This window comes from Anolis carolinensis, chromosome 5 (genome assembly GCF_035594765.1).
Source record: "Anolis carolinensis isolate JA03-04 chromosome 5, rAnoCar3.1.pri, whole genome shotgun sequence".
NCBI lineage: Eukaryota > Metazoa > Chordata > Lepidosauria > Squamata > Dactyloidae > Anolis > Anolis carolinensis.
Genome location: NC_085845.1, coordinates 5,043,979 through 5,061,602, shown reverse-complemented (window position 1 = coordinate 5,061,602; position 17,624 = coordinate 5,043,979). Strand labels below are relative to the sequence as shown.

Genomic DNA, 17,624 nt, shown 5'->3' with positions numbered 1-17,624 from the left:
TCCATCCCATTCAACTGACCTAGTAGGATGCCCTATGTAGAAAGCAGCCAGGCTTTTAAGCTGCAAGACTATTAAGTGCAATGCAACCTGGCCAAACAAGGATTCCCTACAAAGGAAGTAGCCAAGCTTCAAAGTGGCTCTTTGATTGAGGGTGCAACTTCAGCTTGCCAATCAAGGATTCCAATAGTTATAACACAGCCAGGCATTGAAGCTGCAAGGCTATTCAGTGCAATTCAACCAGACCAACAAAGGATTAACCTTGGTAGAAGGCAGCCAGGCTTTAAAGCTGTGATACTACTCTGTACTATTGAAGCTGACCAACCAAAGATTCCCCTAGGCAGCAAGCAGCCAGGCTTTGAAGCAGTGAGGCTATTTGTTGCAATTCTAACAGCCCAAAAAAAACATTTCCCTAGAACGCAAGTACCCAGCCTTCCAAGCAGCAAGCCGATTCCGTTGTATTCCAGCTCACCAAATAAGGATTCCCATAAGAAGAAAACGGCCAGACTTTGAGGCTGCAAAGCTATTCACTGCTATTCTACTTGCCCAAAAAATGATTCCCATAAGCCACAGCAACGCATGGCCGGGCACAGCTAGTGTCATTATCGAGGTGAAGGATACCCCCAAAGGCCATCTAGTCCAACCCCATTTATTCTGCTATGTAGTGAAAGCACACATCAAAGCACCCCCGACAGATGACCAGGAAGTTCTTCCTAATATACAGGTGGAATCTCCTTTCCTGTCATTTGAACCCATGGCCCCATTGAGTCCTTGCCTCTTTATGACATCCTTTCAAATATGTAAACTACAGCTTTCATGTCCCCATCTCTCATCCTTCTCTTCTGCAAATCCATTGCATTTCTTATTTCTATGTGAAAGATCGGAAGCCAATCAACACATTGGAAGTATGGCGCTGTGTTGAGTGTTCTGCAAATGGCATGCCCTAGTGTTAAGAAACACAAATAAATGGGTCCAAAAGCAAATCGAGCCTGAATTTTTCTTGGACCAAATCATAAGATAGGACTCAATAGAAAAAGTATAAGGTGTATATGTATATACACATTATATCTATGAATATAGGTAAAGGTCTCCCCTGACGTTAAGTCCAGTCGTATCCGACTCTGGTGCCATTTCTAAGCCAAAGAGCCGGAGTTGTCCGTAGACACCCCCAAGGTCATGTGGCCGGCATGACTGCATGGAGTGCCATTACCTTCTCGCCAGAGCAGTACCTATTGATCTATTCACATTTGCATGTTTTCGAACTGCTAGGTTCGCAGAAGCTGGAGCTAACTGTGGGTGCTCACTCTGCTCCCCACATTCGAACCTGCGACCTTGCGGTCTGCAAGTTCAGCAGCTCAGTGCTTTAACACGCTGCACCACTGGGGGCTCAATCTATGACTCTCTCTCTATATATATATATATATACAGTAGAGTCTCACTTATCCAACATAAACGGGCCGGCAGAACGTTGGATAAGTGAATATGTTGGATAATAAGGAGAGATTAAGGAAAAGCCTATTAAACATCAAATTAGGTTATGATTTTACAAATTAAGCATCAAAACATCATGTTATACAACAATTTTGACAGAAAACGTAGTTCAATAGGCAGTAATGCTATGTTGTAATTACTGTATTTATGAATTTAGCACCAAAATACCATGATGTATTGAAAACATTGACTACAAAAATGCGTTGGATAATCCAGAACTTTGGATAAGCGAGGCTTGGATAAGTGAGACTCTACTGTATGTATGTATGTGTGTGTGTGTGTGTGTGTGTGTATATATATATATATATACACACACACACACTGTACATAATATATTATTATATTATAAAAGTTATAATAAAAAGTTATATGTTATATGAATATGTTTTTGATGAATTTTCACTCAATTTTTTTTATTACCGTTTGTGTTTAATTCTGTTTCAGTGTTTGTATATTTTAAATTGTATACTAATGCTTTTGTGTCAAGCCACTTTGAGTCCCCTTTGGGGAGATAAAACGGGATATAAATAAATATAATAATGATAATGATAATGATAATAATAATAATAATAATAATAATAATAATAATAATAATAATTGGGTATAAGGTGTATAGAACCTTGTAAATGATATATACCAATAGGTATTTGATTTAATATAATATAATCCGGATATCCATTTATAACTTGATTTAAAGGACCATTGCGAGGCATTTGGAAAAGAGAAAAGCCATATTCCAGGTGGAGCATTCAAGGTGCCTTGAAGATGCCACATTTATCGAGTTAAGTCAAAATCTTAACAGTTAACAAAGCAGACAACAAACTTTATATGTTGTGAATTGAGACAACAGCCGACCACATTGGGCATGCCCAGGCCTGGTCTTTTGAGACCAAGGACATAGGAACAGTGCCAAAACTTTCCCCCAATTAGGCCACTAAATATCACTAAAATTCTGCCTACAGTGTGGGATGAATCCAGTTTGGCCCCACTTCCTTTCACGGCCATGGCACCATGCATTGGGGATCCTGGGAGATGTAGTTTTGCAAGGACTGGAATTGTAGTTTAGGGAAAGTTTCACCACTATTTTGGCAGAGAAGGCGAAAGATTTTGTGAAACTACAACTCCCATAATCCTGCGGCACTGAGCCACGTTTAAGTGCCATGGCTCCATGCATTGGGAATCCTGGGAGATGTAGTTTTGCAAGGACTGGAATTGTAGTTTAGGGAAAGTTTCACCACTATTTTGGCAGAGAAGGCTAAACACCTTGTGAAACTACAACTCCCACAATCCTGCAGCACTGATCCACTTTTAAGTGCCATGGCTCCATGTATTGGGGATCCTGGAAGATGTAGTTTTGCAAGGACTGGAATTGTAGTTTAGGGAAAGTTTCACCACTATTTTGGCAGAGAAGGCTAAACACCTTGTGAAACTACAACTCCCACAATCCTGCAGCACTGAGCCACTTTTAAGTGCCATGGCTCCATGCATTGGGGATCCTGGGAGATGTAGTTTTGCAAGGACTGGAATTGTAGTTTAGGGAAAGTTTCACCACTATTTTGGCAGAGAAGGCGAAAGATTTTGTGAAACTACAACTCCCATAATCCTGCGGCACTGAGCCACGTTTCAGTGCCATGGCTCCATGCATTGGGGATCCTGGGAGATGTAGTTTTGCAAGGACTGGAATTGTAGTTTAGGGAAAGTTTCACCACTATTTTGGCAGAGAAGGTGAAAGATTTTGTGAAACTACAACTCCCATAATCCTGCGGCACTGAGCCACGTTTCAGTGCCATGGCTCCATGCATTGGGGATCCTGGGAGACGTAGTATTGCAAGGACTGGAGTTGTAGTTTAGGGGAAGTTTAATCACTCTTTCGGTAGAGAAGGCTAAAGACCTTGTGAAACTACAACATCCCCAATCCTGTAGCACTGAGCCACTTAAGTGCCATGGCTCCATGCATTGGGGATCCTGGGAGATATAGTTTTGCAAGGATTGGAGTTATAGTTTAGCGAAAGTTTCACCACTATTTTGCTAGAGAAGGCTAAAGACCTCGTGAAACTATAACTCCCATAATCCTGCAGCACTGAGCCACTTTTAAGTGCCATGGCTCCATGCATTGGGGATCATGGGAGACGTAGTATTGCAAGGACTGGAGTTGTAGTTTAGGGGAAGTTTAATCACTCTTTTGGCAGAGAAGGCTAAAGACCTTGTGAAACTACAACATCCCCAATCCTGTAGCACTGAGCCACTTAAGTGCCATGGCTCCATGCATTGGGGATACTGGGAGTTGTAGTTTTGCAAGGACTTCTCAGCAGAAGGGTATAAATGCCTCCCCAAACTATGAAGTCCTGGGATTTGTAGTTTAGGGGAAGTTTCACCACTCTTTTGGCAGAGAAGGCAAAATACCTTGCAAAACTACAACTCCCACTACTCTATAGCACCAAACCACTTTTAAGTGCCATGGCTCAATGTGGTGGAATCATGGGAGTTGTAGTTTAACAAGGTCTACAGCTTGTAAAACTGCCCAAGGCGTTCCTGCCCTTACCAAACTACATCTCCCAGGAATCTCATTGCATAGAAAGCAAGTGGGTGTCAAACTGCATTCGAGCTACAGTGTAGATGCAAACCAATGAGTTTCCTCTCGTGGAGAACCCTTAAAATTTAAATGATCTTCATGAAACTACAAATCCCAGGCATCCAAAGTGGCAACACAGAAATTGTAACTGGGAAAGAGATGCCTCTGGTTTGGAATGAGCTCAATTACCTTATTGCAATGGGCTCAATGGAGAACCCTTAAAATTTAAATGATCTTCATGAAACTACAAATCCCAGGCATCCAAAGTGGCAACACAGAAATTGTAACTGGGAAAGAGATGCCTCTGGTTTGGAAGGAGCTCAATTACCTTATTGCAATGGGCTCAATGGAGAAGCCTTAAAATTTAAAGGACCCTCATGAAACTACAAATCCCAGGCATCCAAAGTGGCAACACAGAAATTGTAACTGGGAAAGAGATGCCTCTGGTTTGGAAGGAGCTCAATTACCTTATTGCAATGGGCTCAATGGAGAACCCTTAAAATTTAAATGATCTTCATGAAACTACAAATCCCAGGCATCCAAAGTGGCAACACAGAAATTGTAACTGGGAAAGAGATGCCTCTGGTTTGGAATGAGTTCAATTACCTTATTGCAATGGGCTTAATGGAGAACCCTTAAAATTTAAAGGACCCTCATGAAACTACAAATCCCAGGCATCCAAAGTGGCAACACAGAAATTGTAACTGGGAAAGAGATGCCTCTGGTTTGGAATGAGTTCAATTACCTTATTGCAATGGGCTCAATGGAGAACCCTTAAAATTTAAAGGACCCTCATGAAACTACAAATCCCAGGCATCCAAAGTGGCAACACAGAAATTGTAACTGGGAAAGAGATGCCTCTGGTTTGGAAGGAGCTCAATTACCTTATTGCAATGGGCTCAATGGAGAACCCTTAAAATTTAAAGGACCCTCATGAAACTACAAATCCCAGGCATCCAAAGTGGCAACACAGAAATTGTAACTGGGAAAGAGATGCCTCTGGTTTGGAAGGAGCTCAATTACCTTATTGCAATGGGCTCAATGGAGAACCCTTAAAATTTAAAGGACCCTCATGAAACTACAAATCCCAGGCATCCAAAGTGGCAACATAGAAATTGTAACTGGGAAAGAAATGCCTTCGATTTGGAATGAGCTCAATTATCTCATTGCAATGGGCTCAATCATGATCTTACTTTGCAATTAAGGGCTTTTCAAAGCGGAGAAGTTTAACAGTAAAGAGGCAGAGGCTGTGGCCAGAGACCTTATCAGAAAACTACAACTCCCAGGATTCCACAGGGTGGATCCATGGCAGTTAAATTGGCGCCAAGCAAGGTAGGCAATGCAATCCTAAAATAGTCCCTTTCCCCTTAAAAGAAAAGATGCAAAGCTCTGGCAAAAAAAGGGTCTCTTGTGTACCTTGGAACGGGCAGGATTCGAACCCAGGACCTTCTTCTTTTCCTTCGCCTGGCCGCTCTCCCCACTTTAAGGGAGTTTGGAGGGAAAAGGAAACCAGGCTCTCCTCTCATTGGCTGGCCCAGCTGCCACTCCAAGCTAGTTACAACGATCCCTAATCCGATTGGTCGCAGAGGAGGCTGGGGGCGTGGCTTGGGTCCAGTCCCGGGAAAAGAAACTCAAAACTTTTCAAAAAAGTGGGTAGGGAGGAGATGGTATCTATGTCGTTGTTTTTGCTGCTGTTTGCTTTACTCTGCAGTTTATCATCATCAACATCATTAATATTATTATTAATACCATCTCCATCAATGTGGTTGTTTGCATATTGCAGGCGCGCTCATATTTTTTTATTATTATTATTGACATTAATAATAATAATAATAATAATAATAATAATAATAATAAAAATATGGTAGCAAAAAATATGGTTGCAAGGTAGGCTATGCAATCCTAAAATAATCCATTTTCCCTTAAAAGAAAAGATGCAAAGCCCTGGCAAAAAGGGTCTCTTGTGTACCTTGGGAGGATTCGAACTCAGGACCTTCTCCTTTATTATTATTATTATTATTATTATTATTATTATTATTATTATTATTATTATTATTATGTGGTGGGATTGTAAACATGTAAAAGGTTTTTGGGGATTGGTTGTAAGGGAAATAGAAAAATATTACGAATATAAAAATTAGAAGGAATCCAGTGGAAATATTACTTTTAATTTAAAAAAAAAGAAAATGAGAAAGATAAGAGGGAAAAATTAATTTAAAAGAATTAATAGATATTTATTTATTATGTATTTATTTATGACATTTATACCCCGCCCTTCTCACCCGAGGGGACTCAGGGCAGCTTACAAAAATTGGCAAAATCATCATGATTAATATTATTATTAATACCATCTCCATCAATGTGGTTGTTGTTTGCATTTTGCATTTTGTAAATAATAATGTACATATTATTATGTGGTGGGATTGTAAACATGTAAAAGGTTTTTGGGAATTGGTTATAAAGGAAATAGAAAATATTATGAATATAAAAATTAGAAGGAATCCAGTGGAAATATTACTTTTAATTAAAAAAAAAGAGGATGAGAAAGATAACAGGGAAAAATTAATTTAAAAGAATTAATATATATTTATTTATTATGTATTTATTTACAACATTTATACAACATTCTCACCCGAGGGGAATCAGGGCGGCTTACAAAAATTTGCAAAATCATCATGATTAATATTATTATTAATACCATCTCCATCAATGTGGTTGTTGTTTGCATTTTGCAGGCACACTCCTATTTACATTTTATTATTATTATGTGGTGGGATTGTAAACATGTAAAAAGTTTTTGGGAATTGGTTTATTTATGACATTTATACCCCGCCCTTCTCACCCGAGGGGACTCAGGGCGGCTTACAAACATTGGCAAAATTTAATGCCCAAGATGCAATCATAAAAGCAAAACCATATCAAGAGATCCATTAATAACATTGTTAAAATACATTATAAAAACCTTAAAAACGTAGATATAATTAATTATCTAGATACGCAGCTAGATAACTAATTACAGCAGCTAGATTACTAATTGCAAAATATTGGAAAGGAGAAATGAAAATACAAATTAATGAATGGTAAAAAGAAGTTTGGAGAATGGCACTGAATGACAAGCTAACATCAAATTTAAAAGTCAAGAAGGGATTGTGGGGAAAAAATTACTTCAAAGGTATTTGGAGAAAAATTCTAGAAAAATTATTGGAAAAAGAAGACGGGAATTTACCTCCAAATGAAGAATTGAACTTTTGGTGGGACTTCAGAAGAAATGGCTCTGGAAAAGGGGAGCACAGGGGTGAATGTAAATAATAGGGGAAAATGTATAGAATATGTATATTTAACTGTAAATTTTTTTCAAATAATAATAATTAAAAAATTAAAAAATAAATAATAATAATAATAATTATTATTATTATAACACTATGTAACAAAATTTGAAACTTTTTTCTGTTCCTGGTTTGCAAATGTTATTTCCTATTTACTTGTGCGGTCTTTACTTTGAAAGTAGTTGTCTTGTTCCAGAAACTTCCTTTGTGTGGCTCCTATAATTGAATTGGTTGAAATACTATTTGGAAATATTGAATTGGAAAACTAGAGCAAAATGTGCTGCTGCAGGATGTCCCTCCCCCAAGAACAAAGTTTTTGTAGTTTAATCAACTTTTCCCATGTTTTTTATGATTAAAACCAATTAGGAAATGATCTTTATGACCCAGAAACAAAAACTCTGTTGCATAGTGCATGTTATTGTTTTGTATTTGATATTTCTGTGAGCCGCCCCGAGTCCCCTCCGGGGGAGATGGTGGCGGGATACAAATAAACTTATTATTATTATTATTATTATTATTATTATTATTATTATTATTGTAATCATCAATATTATTAATATTATCAATATTATTGTTCTTATTAATAATAATCTTCATCCATATTATTTACTTTTTGCTGGAGCACTCAGAAAGCTTTGCATATTATTCTCATCATTATCATGGTCATCAAGATTGTTATTATCAACATCATCAATATTATTATCACCATCAATATTACCGTTATTATAAATCTCAGTATGATGACCAATATTATTGTTGTTATTTATATCCCAGCTTTTTCCCAGGAAGAAGTTTATTTGTATCCCGCCACCATCTCCCCCGGAGGGGTCTCGGGGTGGCTCACAGAAATATCAAATACAAAACAATAACAATATACAATGCATCAATAAACAATAACTTAGCTCTTGCACATCTCAGGTTATGATAATCATCATCATCATCAAGGTGGAGTTTGTCCTCTGGGCTCCTGAGGAGGATGACGACAATAGTAGTAGTAGTAGTAGTAGTAGTAGTAGTAGTAGTAATAATAATAACAACAACAAATTACAGCAACAATAATAATTGCTGTTATGCTTTGGGGAAAATGGCACACATTATTTTAAGAAATATTATTTTCATTTATTTTTATATAGCACAGTAAGTGCTAAACATTTTAGAGTTTAATTTTTTGGAATGTATTGGATTTCTTTACAAAGAGTGTTGTCCTGGGGACTTTTGTTTCCTCATCCTTGGGCAAAACCTATTTGGAGGATGGATTTATTTCCTTCCCCTTTTTTAACAAGCAAAGTAATTAACTGCAATTCCCTCAAAATTATAATTTGAAAAGGGCATCAAGAGAGAACGTGGTTGGAATTCTGTTGTGATTTCCTTTTGGACAAAATGCAAGTTTTAAAGTACCCAAAAAGTTTGCTTGTGTTTTTTTTTTAAATCATCCATTAAAAAAAATTGAATCATGATTTCTCAAAAATGGGATTTAGAAAAAGTCTGTTTACAATTGCGTGGAGAACAGTCTTTTTCCTGTCTGTGCCTGAACTCAAGAAAAGGAAACCGAAACCAAAAAGGAGGCTTGTTCTGGCGTGAAAAAGCCCAATCTTTGCACACTGTGAATAATTATTTGCAAACAATAGACACCCGCAGGCTTTGGACCTTGGCCAGAGAGAGCTAGTTTTCCTCTGCTGCAGAGAGGCATCCATTGGAACATCTACACTGTAGAATTGATGCAATTTGACACCAATCTATATATATAAAAGAGTGATGGCATCAGGGCAACTAACAGCATAGTGGTATTTAATAACAATAACAATTTAAAGCTATTACAAAGGTCCTAGTAAAATCTATATATATAAAAGAGTGATGGCATCAGGGCAGCGGACAAAACAACAAAACTACAGGCCCCCCAACCTCAAAATTTGACAACACAACCCATCATTCACGGCTCTAGGTTGATACAACAAAAAGAAAAGAAAAATACAATCCTAATTACAGGGAGAGGAATAATAGTTTTTATCTAATTGCTGCCAGTTTGAAGGCTAAACTCTGCCCACTTGGTCTCCTAGCAACCTACTCAGCCCTGGGGACAGGCACAGTTAGGCCTCACTTAGGCCTCTTCCACAGATTATCAGATTTTAACTGGATTATATGGCAGTGTAGACTCAAGGCCCTTCCATACAGCTATATAACCCATTTAGAATCTTATATTATCTGCTTTGAACTGGATTATCTTGAGTCCACACTGCCATATAATACACTTCAGTGTGCATACTAAACATAAAGACAACCATACAACAGACATTCAATACCACCACTACCTCAACAATTTCTCACCAACACCACCAGACAACGCCACAGCAACGTGTGGCCGGGCACAGCTAGTCTCTCATAGATTATATGAAGTTGGAAGAGATCTCAAGTCCTATCCAATCCACCCTATAAATGAAAATACTACTGTTCTTACAATACAAGTAGAATATAGTGGTAACTAGGATAGCTCACAGGAAAATAGATTGAATTTATTACTCTTTGCCTATTGGCAATTGGAGCAGAAACCTACTGGCACATTAAATCTAGATATGGACCTGATGTCTGCCAGACGTCTTGCAGATAAAGGTCCAATTGATGCCCGAGATAGTGGGGGTTGATTAGGTTTGCAATGAAAATGTTATTTGTTGCATTTGGAAACTGAGATTCACAAGAGTAGTGAGCAAGTTTATCCAAAGTTGGAGGCATTAAGGATGTGCCAAAAAGAACAGGAAAGGAGACGATAAGAGTCCCTGTGTTGTGATTTCAGCTTCTGCAAGAACTGCGAGTTTGGAGACGTGTCATGCCTAACTTCCCAAAGGCTAAGTGAGACACAGAAGGCAAAAATAGAGGTTTATTCTCAATGGCCGGAGAGGATGTCAGCGGAGAAAACACTCTAAAGCAGGGGTTCTCAAACTTTTTAAGCCGAGGGCCGGTCCACAATCCTTCAGACTGTTGAGGGGCCGGATTATCATTTGGAAAAAAAAAATACAAACAAATTCCGATGCACACTGCACATGTCTTATTTGTAGTACAAATTTAAAAATAAAAACAATTTTAACCAACATACATTTATCAGGATTTCAATGGGAAGTGTGGTCCTGCTTCTAGCCAATGAGATAGTCAAGTTAATTAGGATTGTTGTTGTTGTTGTTGTTGTTGTTGTTGTGTGCCTTCAAGTCATTTCAGACTTTGAGTGAGCCTAAGTCTAAAATTTATTTATTTATTATTTATTTATTTACTGCATTTATTTGCTACATTTGTATCACACCCTTCTCACCACAAAGGGGACTCAGAGTGGCTTACAAATTATATGTACATACAATATATTATATTATTAGCATAGCACAATATTAGCATTATATATTACTATATTGAACTATACCACTATACTATAATATTATTAGTAATATTATATGTAATATAGAATATATAATTAATATTATTATATGGTATTATTATTAGTGTTATATTGTATTACATTATAATATTATTAATATTATATGTATATACAATATATGATATTATAAAACTGAGGGTGGGGGCCAGGTAAATGACCTCGGAGGGCCACATTCGGCCCCCGGGCCTTAGTTTGGGGACCCCTGATCTACACTGTAGAACTGATGCAATTTGACACCAATCTCATAGATTATATGAAGTTGGAAGAAATACCAAGTCCTATCCAATCCACCCAATGAATGAAAATAATGCTGTTTTTACATTACAAGTAGAATATGGTGGTAAATAGGATAGCTCACAGGAAAATTGCATTTATTACTCTTTGTCTATTGGCCATTTGGAACAGAATCTTGCTGGCCTGTTAAATCTAGATACGGAACTTATGTCTGCCAGACATCCTGCAGATAAGGGACCTATTGATGCCCAAGGCAGTGAGGGTTGATTAGGTTTGCAATGAAAATGTTATTTGTTTCATTAGGTAACTGAGATTCACAATGAAATGGCAGACAAAGGTTTGAGGAAATGAGACAAAAGGAGTTCCGGGGGCTGTATAAAAAAAGACTTTTATTCTCAGTGACCAGAGAGAATAAGCAATATAGACCCTCCTGTCTCCAGGAAAAAAAGGGTACAAGACAAAGAAACACAGATCCTTATATACTATTTTGGCCTACCTCTATCTACGTCACATAGGTATTATTGATCACCAATTAGTGTCAAAAAAGTCTTACTTGGCACTTAACTAAAAAGCTACCTTTGCATTTTCCTAAAATATAGACTACTTCAAGACCTCTGACCCTCCATTAGGCGTTATCTCTGGAATTTCCTATCTTGGCTCTCAGGGGTTCTCATTAATTAAGGAGTTCCCCCCTATCTTAGCTTTTAGGGAGCCATTAGCACTCCTACACGACGCCAGGTCTTATCTTGACATCCCAAAAGCCTTAATTGGTCTTTTGTCCATTAGCTTATCTATTCTTGTTGCTACTTAACAGGTGTTTCTGCATGTTTGAGGCCTCTTTAAGTGAACTTTAGTCTTTGCTATGGGGAGAGATCTATTTGCTACAGCAGAATGTATTTTTGGGCTTAAAGGACACAATTCTGCTTGTGATTACATTTTTCCTATTTCTATTTCTTAACCTGATTACTTTCAATATATAGTTTCCAATACAAGTATTATATTTTCCCAATACACCTTCATCAACAAGAGTAGTGAGCAGGTTCACCCAAAGTTGGAGGCATTAAGAATGTGCCAAAAAGAACAGGAAAGGATAAAACCATAACATGAGGGGTGATAAGAGTCCCTATGTTGTGATTTCAGCTTCCACAAGAACTGCTGGTTCAGAGACGTGTCGTGCCTAATTTCTCAAAAGGCCGAATGGGACACAGAAGGCAAAAACAGAGGTTTATTCTCAATGGCCAGAGAGGATGTCAGCGGAGAAAACACTCCAAAGAATGGACATACTGCAATTGCAAGGACAGAGCGTTTTAATTTCATTTGACAGTGATTCAAGAAACGCACATGAACTCCTGATTGGTCCAGCTAGGATCTCCATCCTGAGTCTGACGTCATTACTGGTTGGCTGTTCGGGTGGTGGGGAATTGAATCATTTGAAGTGTCAGTCCATTTATTGTGTTGTCGAAGGCTTTCATGGCCGGGATCACAGGGTTGTTGTATGTCTTTCGGACTGTGTGGCCATGTTCAGAAGCATTCTCTCCTGACGTTTCGCCCACATCTATAGCAGTCCATTTATTGTTCTGCCTCCAAGAAGGGCACTTTGCTGTCCCCCGAACTAATTCCTGAAGGTGTTCTAATCTTGCCGGGAACAGAATTGGATTTATACAAGTGAACAATTAACAAGGATTTTACTAATGTAATAATGTAATTAAAAAGTCAAATTCTAATTTCTCCCAGGACTAACAATTAAAACTTGTGGGAAAAGTTGGTGGCTTGACTCAACTGTAGGTCTTGGTTACTTTTGCCTTCCTTCTGTGTCCTTTCTTGTCTTGTCTTCCATACACCTGTGGCAGAGTTTCTTCAACTCACAACCTCTGAGGATGCCTGCCATAGATGTGGGCGAAACGTCAGGAGAGAATACTTCTAGAACATGGCCATACAGCCTGGAAAACATACAACGACCCTGTGATCCCGGCCATGAAAGCCTTCGACAACACATTTCTTCAACTTGTAACTCTATTGACAAGCTGAAAGGAGGGTGACTAAAATGATCAAAGATCTGGAGAACATGAATCCCTCTGAGGAGCATCTTAGGCTAAACTGGGTCTGTTTAGCCTGAAGAAGAGAAGGTTGAGAAGAGGTGTGAAAGCCATGTATAAATATGTGAAAGGGTGTCATAAGGAAGAGGGAGCAAACTTGTTTTCTGCTGCCCTTGAAACTAGGACTAGGAGTAGTGGGTTCAAATGACAGGAAAGGAGATTGCACCTGAACATTAGGAAGAACTTCCTGACCGTACAAGCTATTCAACAGTGGAACTCCTTGCTTCAGTGTGTGATGAAAGCTCCTTCCTTGGAAACTTTCAAATGGAGACTGGATGGACATCTGTTGGAGAGTTTTGATTGTGCTTTTCCTGCATGGCAGGGGGTTGGACTAGATGGCTCATGTGGCCTCTTCCAACTCTATGATTCTATGTAACACCAACTTTTAGCACCAACTCCTAATGTGCAATGTGTTCAGTTTCTAACTCCAGGGAAACTGCTGGATCTGGCTATGAGGTTCCACCTCTGGGGAGAAAAAGCTGCCTAACGGTTCCTTCCAATAAACTATACAATCAAGAACTGAACTTCTTCTAACTAAGGGAGGCTTAATTCGATGGAATAATAAAATAATAAAGTCTCCATGAAGGTATGACAGGCACGATCAGCAAGGAATGTGGTGTGGCCATTGCCAATGGGTTCATGATGGGCTTAATGGTTGGGCTTCGGTGGACACAATGGGGTTCATCAAAAGTACACAATAGGTGCTTGAAGGTGTTGGTCATCTCAATGGGTGTGATACCTCAGGCACCTTTGGCCCCTGACCCTGTGGTCATTGCTGACCAGAACGAAGAAGACTTTGGTTTTCTCCCACGTCAGCAAGATTCAACTCCTTTCCAGATGCCTCCTGTTGACATTTCTGAGCCAGCGCCAATTAAGGATGCCCTTGAGACAGTGCTGGCTCTCCCAGATTCTCCTGATGGGTTAGTGTTTGATCGCAGGGCCTTCTTGAAAACAGAGAGATCGCAGAGACAAAGTTTGAGGAGAAGCGCCAGATTAGCGGAGCGTGGTGACTATGGCTAAGCTTAGTTCTCTTGGGAAGAATTAGGGAGTCAGGCACCTGGCGCGGTGACAATGGCAATCTCAGTTCTCTTGGGAAGAATTAGGGAGTTAGGCACCTGGTTTGGGGGAGCTTATGAACTTCCATAAAAGTTTTGCGCTGGGAACTTTCCTGTGTGGTGTCAACTTTACTTCTTACTGAGAAGCATCATCATCTCTAGCTCCTGAAACCCAAGTGGCCTGACGGTGTGCTTACTCCTGAGTAGACCGGGCACTGGTCTACCTTCTTGCCAAGTTTGGACTGCATTTCAGATCCAGCACTTCCAGCTCCTACCTTGCCTTGAAATCCTGCTTTTGAACTTTTGCTCCAGAGAACTCTTTCATGATACCTTGCTCCTTTTCCCCCACTCAGTACTCAAGCCGAGTTTGAGTGTGTTTCAGTTTCTGGACTTTGGACCTTAATATTGTACATAAGACTTTCACTTATTGGACTAATTTTGATCTTTCCTGAAAGGTCAATTGCTCAACTTTTCTGCTTATTTTCGTTTGGAACTTAATTTGCTTAAATAAAGATATTATATTGTTATTGGCCTCTGTGTTGGTTTTCAGTGCTCTCGCTGCCCAGGGGTGTAACAGTGGGTGTCACAAGGGTGAGGCTGGCTTGGGACATGGGAAATGGATCGTTCCCACTGATAGCCTCAAACATGTCAGGCAAAATGTTGGGAAAGGATCTAGGAGTCCTGATGCAACTTTACTGTAAGTTCCTCATAAGCCTCCCAGTTCATTGTAAAGGTGATGACTTTACGGGATTGTTTCCTGGGGTCCGGTGGGATGTTAGACAACACTCTACTTGACTGTGTGGGCAACCGCTGGAATACCTGTTGTGGTTCAGTCTGATGATGTAGGGGGATTTGGGTTTGCACAGTCTGAAACTGGAAATGTTAGACAGTCTGATCAGCCAGAGGATGAGATAACGGAGGCTTCAGATCAGAGTGACCTTTCACAATTCTCAAAACGGGAGAAGGGCAGGGAAAGTCAACAACGGGAGGAGGGCAGGGAAAGGTGGTTCTGAAAGTGATAATGAGCAAGTCCAATTAGACAGAAATAAGGCTGAGTCTGAGAACCATGCTCCCTAGACGTTCGCTAAGGATTGCTGCCAAAAGGCTGGGAACCCAAGGTCAAAGGAATGCCTTCATGTCTTGTAAGAATGGGGAAATAAGGGGAAATGTGGGGACACATTCCAGATGAAGCAACTTTGCTTTCAGAGCAAGATCTCCTGCTTTATTCCTGTCTTCAAGCCTCAAGTCTTGGTTCAAGTTTTGCCTATGGTTTTCTGGGAAAGTCTTTTTGCTTTCATGCTCCTGATTGTGTCATGTACTTTGGGTTTTGCTTTAAAGATCATGTTCCTGTTTTAAACTGCATCTTTTAAGGACTTACTTGCTTTTTCTGGGATATTGAATTCTATTTGGATTTTTGCATTTTCTTATTGCTTTTTGCCTTACTATTGCTACCTTTATATCAATAAACTGTTAATACCAAGTCTGTCTCAGTGGGGTGCATTTTTGTTATTTCGTGGCGATAGTAGCCTGAGGTCTGGTTATTCCTTGGCCTTTTTAGCTGCTGCATCACATTGTTGGCTCATGTTCAGCTTGTGGACTCCTAGATCCCTTCGAAGTGGACTATTGACATGTCAGGTGTCACTCATCCTATATCTGTGTATTTCATATTTATTGCCAAAGTGTAGTATTGTTAGGGATGTAGTAATAAATATATATATGCACATATATTGTCTGTATTGCACACTGAAATATAGGAAATTAGATTTCTAAGATGCAGTAGCTAGAAGGCAAAGGAGTGTTCAAGAGGTCTGTTCAATGTAAAGGTAAGTGAATGATATTTATCTGTAAATTCCAGGTATCAGCGAAGGAAATTGAAGGAAAATGGTAGGGCCTATTGATGGAAGAGCTGAACATATAATGTTTACGTGCCTTAAAAATAACTGATGTATGTAACTTAAGTTGAGAGAGTCAATGGTTATCTCTGTGAAGCAGACCTGACTATGCATGTAAATTGCCTGCTTATAACTGAGGAAGGTATATAAAGAAGAGAATACTTTTTGTTAGAGACTCTGACTTTTGGAACGGATTTCCATCAGAGTCTGACCAGCTGGAAAATAAACTATTTTTTCAAACCTCAGAAAGGTCTCGGTAGCTTCTCTCTTCAACCACTTCAGTACTATACATTTCTCCCCGTGGAGATCCATTTTGTTACGAGGGTTAAATGAGAAGTAATGCCTCCACCTTCGTTACTTGGGTTTGGATGGGAATATTTTAAGAAATCAAACGCAGAAATAATCCTTAGAACGTGCTCTTTAACTACCACTATTCACTTTTCCACATAATCACCAGACAATTGGATACATTTCTGCCAACAATGAACAAGTTTTCTGAAGCCGTCACGGAAGAAGTCGTCACTCTGTTTCTGCAACCAGCATCTCACAGGACCCATCGTGCACAGATCTTCTGACAGCCAAGCAAAGCAATAATGTGACCCACACGTTCTTGTGAAGTGCCGATGATGTTTGAAATTTCTCTCTGAGGGATATGACGATTGTCCTGAATCAATCTGTCAACCTTTTGCTTGTGAAACTCGGTAGTTGTTTGTCACGCAAGTCAGATGTTCCCATCTCAACATCTTTAAACTTACTTGCACCAACAACACATCAGACTCACATCAACACAATCCCCATAAACAGCTTGCATTCTCTGATGAATCTCCTTTGGGGTGACACCTTCTGCTGTCAAGAATTCAGTGACTGCACGTTGCTTAAGTCGCATTGACCGACTGTCTGCGCAGGGTTCCATACTTGGCACTTTAACAACACAACCGTTTAATGCTAAGGCTTCTCGCCAAATGGAACGGAAGACGAGAGTCTACTCAACAAGCCAGGACCTGCCGCAGACCAGGACTGACATCTCTTGAGGAGTTACGAAGGTGGAGGCATTACTTTTCATTCAACCCTCGTACATTTCTCCCTGTGAAGATCAATTTTGTTAATTTTGGACCAGCTCTCCAATCCGTTGAGGTCATTTTGGGTTCTGATCCTGACCTCTGGGTTATTCTCTATCCCCCTCAATCTGTTTTTGGATGCAAATGTGATCAGCATGCCTTCAAGTCCATCATCGAAGAAATTGATCAAAATATTGAATAGACCTGAATGGCTCAGGACAGAACTCGGCGGCTCCCCACTGGTCACTTCTCTAGAGGAGGAAGAGGAGGAGCCATTAGACAAACTAATGTTCCGACTAAAGTCCGTAATGGATTCACGCTCCTAATGATATGGAAGCTGCAGTCTTTGCTGGTCCTAAACGTGCATCTGGATATAGCAGCAGAGTAGATCAGAGCAAGGATGAATGAATGGAGAAAGCGGACAGCGCGATGGTGTTTTATTCACCAAGGTATGCAGCGATAACCCTATTAGAAAAAGGAACTTC

General features: G+C 39.6%; 1 protein-coding gene across 2 annotated transcripts in view; it reads right to left on the bottom strand.

Annotated features, from left to right (window-relative positions):
• Positions 1–5,547, bottom strand: part of LOC100563893 (uncharacterized) — a 50,493-nt gene extending 44,946 nt beyond the window's left edge. Inside the window, exon 1 of one of the 2 annotated variants that reach the window (XM_008123180.3) lies at positions 5,477–5,547. The gene's annotated coding sequence lies outside the window, so the exon portion shown is untranslated. The remainder of the gene's footprint in view (positions 1–5,476) is intronic. The other variant, XM_008123181.3, reaches the window with a different exon arrangement.
• Between the last annotated feature and the right edge of the window lie 12,077 nt (positions 5,548–17,624).